Below are 8609 nucleotides of genomic sequence, written 5' to 3' on the forward strand. Positions count from 1 at the left end.
TATGCCTTTCGAGTCAATACAATACAAACATAATCTTTCACAAATGTATTCATATTTAAAAGGAAACAAAAGCAAGAGCATACAAGGATTTTAAGAAATCATATATAGCTCAATTGAAATAAGAAAGTTAGATGAATTCAATGTCCAAAGAAATGAAACTGGAAGAGGCATATATCGAAAGCAAATGCGGAACAATGGGATGCATGTGCCGAATCATTATGATGCAAACATGAACTTTAGATGATAGCTGCAGATGTACAAATAAATAAAGGAAAAAAGTATATAGGAATTTAAGGTAATAATGTAAAGCTTGACTAAAGTAAGAGTTTTTGCCGAAATCGATTTCCAAAGAGAAGAAACAAGAAAAGCCGAAATCGACCAAAGCTTGATTCTGGCAGAATTTGATAGAAACATTGTATAAACTATTTAGATAACCAATTATACTATAATTTATACAAACTAGGTGTTACTAGAAAGCTTTGTCAATCTAGTTTTAGGCAAATCAAGTTTTATAAGAATTGGAATTTACAACAAGGAGTTACAGATAATTTTGTAGCGAAAGGTCTGAAAATATTAGCTCTATTTTACTGAATCTATAGGGTCGATGAAAGCAGATGTTTCAGTTAGCAATTGTACTCCAAAAATTTCAAATCAGATATATATAGAAAGAATTTTGAGTCTAGCTTTGAATAATTCATACGTTGTATGAATCTGAGTTCACAGCTGAAAGTTATAAGCAGTTAAGCAACAAGAGGTCAGAAATTTCAGTCCCTGTTTTACAGAATCTGTAGGGTTAATTTAAATAGAAGTCTTAGTAGGCATTTAAACTCCAAATCATTCGATTTTAGTATCAAAATAAAGATTTTTTTGTCTACTTTCAAATGGAATAGGTTTGTCTAAATTAGAGTTTATTACAAAATGTTATAATCGAATTATTGCATAGAGGTCAGATTACCGAAAAATTATAGATTCAAGGCTTTGTATCAAAACGAAAGAAGATTTGGTTCTCAATTGAAATCTCTCAAATTTTGTAGAATAAAAATGGAAATAGAGATTAAGATTACTATGGGATGGAGTTAGAACACTTGCCTTAAAATTATTTGAATCCCAATATGGGAAAATTGATGAAAAACCTCAAGCTCTTTTTCTTCTTCTTCCCTTCTCTTCTCAAACTCACGTTGGCTGCAACTCTTCAGGTTTGTTTTCTTTAACCTTTCATCTAATTTTTTTTTTTTTTTTGGATTTTGGCTAATGCAAAAGTTGCAAGGTGTCATGCATGCATGAAAGGGGCTAGGTGTCATCTTTAGAGTAAACATAAGTGGTACCATTAGGTTAGCTAGTGACATATGTCCACTATATATATATATATATATTTTAACTTAAATATGAATCTTTCATAAATTATATCAAACTTCTAATATTTACTCTTAGGTCCCTAGTCATAAACTTTTAATATAATATTATTTAATATAAAATAATTATTAAATAATTCTTATTTTTACAAACAAACCTTTTATTAAATTTTCAAAAATGAGAGATGTTATAAGGGCTGCGACGACGCTCCTCAAATCTCTACACCTGCTATCTAAGGAGGAGAAGGAGAGAGGAGAATAGGATGTGGCAACCAAGAAACCCTAGCCTATGGGCCTTTAGTTCCCTCCTATTTATGTAGGTCCCTTGTCAACTTAACTTTAATGGATCCAACCCTATTGAGTATTGGATCTCTAACTAACTACTCAAGCCTCTTAGATTAGTAGATCTCTATCTAATAATCTCTCATTCCTCTTATTGGATCTCATCCATAGGATCCAATCATTCAAAGGCTTATTGGATATCCAATAAGATAGAGGCTCCGACGGATATCTTATATCCGAACCTCTACTAATCGCAATGCCTACCAAATGTATGTGATCCTCTAGGCCTAATATCGAGCTAGCCGAGAGTTATACCTATCAGAACTCCTTCTGGCTTAGTGAATTATTATCTTTATAATAATTCACTCGACTCATCGACTGCAAATGTACTAGGCCACTATACCACAGTCCCCAGATGATATAGGGGAATCCAATCCATTGGACATATCTGTCCTTAGTTACCGTATACCTATAGTCCCTTATCCATCTAATATCCCATAAACTGTATACTAGGCATAGTGCTATTATGCTTATACGGTTTCTCCTCGAGTCTCACTCTAATCGGATTTTCCAAAGAACTCTTTCTCTCTCAATCTGAACGACCTTGGCCAAGGATTTATCTGAGCAAGAACATATAGGATATTCCTCTCATGATATTGAGAGTGGATGATCCTCTATCGACACTCAATAGCCCTCGTAAGTTTGATTACCACTCCTAATGACCGACTGTACTAGATATAAAACTTCCAAACATATAAGTCCAATATCAAAGAGTGGAGTACTCATATAGGGCATCATTGATGTCTTAAGTTTAAGAACCAGATACACTATTGAGACTACAGAATCACTATCTGATAATAAGATATCATTAATCATCTAGCATTCCGTGAGCGAATCAATCTGTGAACTCATTCTCCAATGAGTACCTGCATTGTAGCCTTAGTTTCCCCACATGAGCAACTATGAGACCAACTGCCTCCATTATATGAACGGGTATACAACACACCAGTCTGTCCGATTATCTCGATTTTCTTCTCGAGTAACCTATGATCGAGATTATTTAGGATCTGTGTTTAAAGGTGAATTAGTTTCATTATCGTGATCTCATCACGATCTGATTCTCATTGCACAAATCTATGGACATCACAATATATGCAATACACAAGATAAAGTGATAAAATACTAAATAATGATAATAAGCAAAAAGAGTAGATATCGAGTCACGTGCCATCACTCACATGATTAGCTTGCAGGAGATCTATGACTAGCAATCTCCCACTTGACCTAAATCCAATCACCTACGTGTTTGATGCCCATCAGACCTCTATGTCGCTCAAAGATAATCTAAGATAACGACTTCATTAATGAATTTACGATATTATTTTCGGATGGAACTCTTTCCATTGCTACATCTCCTCGGGCCACGATCTCTCTAATAAGTGCAAGTCATAGGTGCCCTACATGCCAATCATGTGAGTGATGACACGTGTGACTTAATATGTAGTCTTTTTTCTTATTATATTTTGACATTTATCATTATATATATATATATATATATATATATATATATATATATATATATATAGTGATGTCCTTGGATCTGTGCAATGGGAATCGAATCGTGATGAGATCACGATAATGATATATATATATATATATATATATATATATATATATATATATATATATATATATATATATATATATATATATATATATATATATATATATATATATATATATATATATATATATATATATATATATATATATATATATATATATATATATATATATATATATATATATATATATATATATATATATATTGTGATGTCCTTGGATCTGTGCAATGGGAATCGAATCGTGATGAGATCACGATAATGAGATCGATTCGCCTTTAAACATAAATCCTAAATAATCCCGATCATAGGTTACTCTAGAGGAAAATCGAGATAATCGGACATACTAGTATGTTGTATATTCGTCCATATGATGGATGCAGCTGGTCTCATAGCTCCTCGTGTGGGGATACTAGGGATACAATATAGGTGCTCATTGGGGAATAAGTTTACTGATTGATCCGCTTACGGAATGCGAAATAGTTGATGATGCCTTATTATTAAACAGCGATTCCATAGTCCTAGTGGTGTATCTGATCCTTAGACTTGAGACAATAAGGATGTCCTATATGAGTGCTCCACTCTTTGATACCAGACTTATGGGTTTAGATGTCCCAGATCTCGCATAGCCGGTCATCGGGAGTGGTAGCCAACCATACAAGGACTATTGAGTGTCGATAGATAATCATCCACTCTCGGTGTCATGAGAGGATATCCCATGTATTCTTGCTTAAACAAATCCCTAGCTAGGGTCATTCAGATTGAGAGAGAAAGAATTCTATGAGAGAATGCGATTTGAGCGAGACTCGAGTAGAAACCATATGGGTCTGACAACATAATGCCCGGTATGCAATCTCTAGAATATTAGATATATGAGAAACTATAGGTACACGGTAACTAAGGATAGACAAATCCAATGGATTAGATTCCCATGTATCATTTGGGGACTATGGCGTAGTGGCCTAGTACATCTGCAATCGATGAGTCAAGTTAATTATTATGGAGATAATAATTCACTAAGCCAGAAGAAGTTCTAATAGATATGACTCTCGGCTAGCTCAATATTGGGCCTAGAGGATCACAAACATATGGTAGGCATTGTGATGAGTAGAGGTTCAAATATGAGATATTCGTTGGAGCCCCTATCTTATTGGATATCCAATAAGCCCCTGAATTATTGGATCTTATGAGTGAGATCCAATAAGAGCCTATGAGAAATTATTGGATAGAGATCCACTAATTTAAGAGGCTTGGGTAGTTGGATGAAGATCCAATACCCAATAGGGCTGGATCCATTAGGGTTAAGTTGATATGAGACCTCTATAAATAGGAGGGAATCAGTGGTTCATAGGCTAGAGTCTTTTTGGTTTGTCTCTCCTATTCTCCTCCCCTTCTCCTCCTCAAAGTAGGCCTAGAGTTTTGAGGAGGAGTGTTATCGCAGCCCTACTGTGTGGATCACCACTAAAGAGGATGACGCTTGACCTCCTTCACCCTCTCCTAGAGATCTGCAGGGATTTAGGGATATACGATCTCCCTAGGAAACATAATCTATCTTATACGCAGTTTTAAATTTCATGAATTTTATGCACCAATCTTCGCATTACGACGAACACATCTTTGAGAAAATAGAGATTTTATTTTTATGTTCTTTCACTATGCATATGATGTCGCCCGCTAGATTTCCCAACAATAAGCTAGAACCTCCTTAGAATACTTCTGATGAGACCCGGGTTCCTTCATTTGAGCAATCACCTCATAGTTATAGCAATATAAAGGAATCGACTTCTCACTACCCGGCACGATGCCTAGATCTATGATGAACTTCTTCATCGAGACTCTCTCCTTTGCTGCCTTTATCATAGTAATGTACTCTGCCTCTGTGATTGAGTCAGTAGTAGTATCTTGCTTGGAACTCTTCTAACATACTGCTCCTCCATTATGGGTGAATATATACTTCAAATTTGACTTGCTATCATCGATATCGGATTAGAAACTCGAGCCCATAGAGCCTTCAACCCTGAGGCTACTACCTCCATATACTAGTAAAAGATCTTTAGTCCTTCTTAAGTACTTAAGGGCACACTTTACTGCTTTCTAGTGCTTCAAACTTGGATCTGCCTGATACCTACTCGTGACACTCAGAGCATGTGCTATATCAGACCTGGTACATAGCATTGTATACATGATAGACCCTATCGTTGAGGCATAGGGTATCCTATCTATGTTCGCCTTTTCTTTAGGAGTCATTGGGGACATACTCCTAGAAAGCAATATCCCATGTCTCATTAGTATGAGATATATCTTAGAATTTTTCATGTCATATGAATCCTTGGACAATGGTGTCTATATATCTGGACTAGGACAAGCCAAGCATCCTCTTGGATCTATCTCTATAGATTCGAATCCCTAAGATATAGGATGCTTTCTCTAAGTCCTTCATGGAGAATTATCTAGATAACCAAGCCTTTACTATGGATAACATTCCTATATTATTCCCAATGATCAGGATGTCATCCACATATAATACAAAGAAGGTGATAGCGCTCCCACTTACCTTCCTGTACACACAAGGCTTATCTTCATTCTTAACGAAGTCAGAAGATCTGATCGCCTCATCAAATCTTATGTTCCAACTTTGGGAAGCTCGCTTTAGTCTATAGATAGACCTAAGCAACCTGCATACTTTATCTGGACTATTCTTGGATATGAATCCCTCAAGTTGTATTATATACACCTCCTCCTCGAGGTTCCTTTTGAAGAACACAATTTTCTTGTCCATCTGCTAGGTCTCATAATCATAATGTGCTATAATAGCCAATAAAATTTAGATGGATTTTAGCTTGGCTACGGGTGAGAAGTTTTCATCATAGTCAACACCTTGCCTTTAATAATACCTGTTAGCCACTAGCCTTGCTTTATAGGTCTCTATCTTTCTATCTACTTTGATATTCTTCTTGAAGATCCATTTGCAATCAATAGGTACAATACCCTCAGGTGCATCAACTAGGTTCCAAACCTTGTTGGAGGGAGTCTATACTGATAATAGCCTCCTCGTAGGTTTGAGGATCAATATCCTTAATATTCTCTCTCCTAATATATCACACATATCTCTCAAGAGGATGTGATATTTTGTCGGACCTACGTAAAGTCGAAACTTATGTGTTAGGTACCTGAATAGACTCAAGTTGTGGAATAATGTTTGAGCTAGGTTTTCTAACCTCACTCAACTATATCACGCTCCACTATCTCCACCAAGAATGTGTTCCTTCTCAAGGAACACTACTCTCTTGGCTACAAAGACTTTTTGGTCTACGAGGTGATAGAAATAATACCCATTAGTTTCCTTGGGGTATCCCATAAATATGCACCGTTCCATTCTGGATTCTAATTTGTCGGGGTTGAGTTTTTTGATATGGGCAGGGCTTCCCCAAATCTTAACAACATTAAGATCGGGCTTCTTCTCTTACCATATCTCATATAGAGTAAATACCACTGACTTAGTTAGAATTCTCTTCAGAAGATAAGCTGCGGTCTCTAGGGCGTATCCCCAGAATGAGATGGGGAGGTCGACGAAACTCATCATGGACCACACCACATCGAATAGTGTTCGATTCCTCCTTTCAGATACATCCTTGAGTTGGGGTGTATAAGGAGGTGTTTACAACACTTGTCTAGGATACAACCATAGTTTGTTTCGAACCACAATATCAAATTCATATTGCTTGTTTCTAAAGACCCATTTAGTACCAATAACTAAATGGTCATTTGGTCTAGGAATAAGCTTCCACACTATTATGATCAAGAGTGGCACTAAGAGGGGGGGTGAATTAGTGCAGCGAAAAACTTTTACAATTTTAGAAAATATTTCATACATTCGAAGGAAATCGATTCGGAAAGATAGTAACTTTAAAACGTATGAGAGCGTAAGTGTAGTGAAAGCAAGATGAGGAGAAGAAGCACTTTGCTATGAAATGATTTGCAGTTAAAGAAAATTGCTCAAAATGAAATGCAAACTAGATTTAGAGTGGTTCGGTCAATGTGACCTACATCCACTATCGGATTCCTCCTCCGATGAGTTCTCCGGCGTCCACTAAAGGCCTTCCTTCGATATGTGAAGACCAACCACCTTTTACAGTGCTTTCTCCTTTTCATGGGTTTAGGAGAGAACCCTTACAAGTCTCACACCTCTCTTGAATGATCTAAAAACTTAGAAAGGGAGGAGGAGAACTCTACCACTTTTTTACAACACTTGTAAACCCCAATCACTCAAGATTATAATCACACTTCGATGCCTTTTCATGCTAAAAAGGGTGAAGTATTTATAGGCCCAAATGGCTTTCAAAAATAGAGCAAAAATCTATGTCATCCTAGATTTTCTGTGTACTAGCGGTACCACCGTCATTACTAGGCGGTACTATCGCCTGACATCTGACACTAGGCGATACCACTGCTTGATAGAGCTCGGAGACCGAGCTCTAGTGGTACCACCCCTTGATAGTGGCGATACCACTGCTGGCAGTAATAATTGCTAGTGGTGCCACCGCCCAATCTGGGTGGTACCACCACCCAGACCACCTGGGGTGCTGTTTTCCAGGTGGTGGCACCACCGGCCCTAGCGGTGGCACCGTCGGCCAGGAATTTAGTATCTTGGTTGGGCCTTGACTCCAGCCCAAACCAACCCAACTCCGAGCCCAGTTGGCCCTTAATAGAGTTGATGAAATTACCTCCCAAATCAACTCTAATTATCATTCTAACTACGAGAAGGCAAGCATGGTTCGTCGATTTTTCACTCGACGATATTCCAGCGAACTTTTCGGATATTCTTCTAGCGAGCCTCCGGTGAACTCCTGACCAACTCTTGGCTAGTCTTCCGACGTGCTTTTGGCGATCTTCCGAAGAGCTTTCGGTGAGTCTTCCAACGTACTTCTGTTGATCTGATGATGAACTCTTGGCGAGCTCCCGGTATATCGTCTGAGTCATCGACTCTGGCCCATCATCTGTTTTACGCCTTACTGCTATCGTAGTTAATCCTACATACTTATCTCAACACATGGATTAGATCAAATAATTTACCAATTGATTTCATCATCAAAATTCGAGATTCAACAATCTCTCCCTTTTTGATGATGACAACCAATTGGTTATGGAGTTAATCTTAACTCCCCCTATCTATATGCCATAATTGAGAAAATATACTCTTGAATTCAATGCCCAAATTGATAATTTAGACTTATTATCATCATGCACATCATGATTTACCAAATCTAAAGATGATACTACGTATTCGTCGATATAAATGATGTCAAGACATGACATCCATTTTCGAGTAAGCATGATATTGACAGAAATTTTC

The sequence above is a fragment of the Musa acuminata genome, chromosome BXJ1-9 (genome assembly GCF_036884655.1).
Source record: "Musa acuminata AAA Group cultivar baxijiao chromosome BXJ1-9, Cavendish_Baxijiao_AAA, whole genome shotgun sequence".
NCBI classification, from domain to species: domain Eukaryota; kingdom Viridiplantae; phylum Streptophyta; class Magnoliopsida; order Zingiberales; family Musaceae; genus Musa; species Musa acuminata.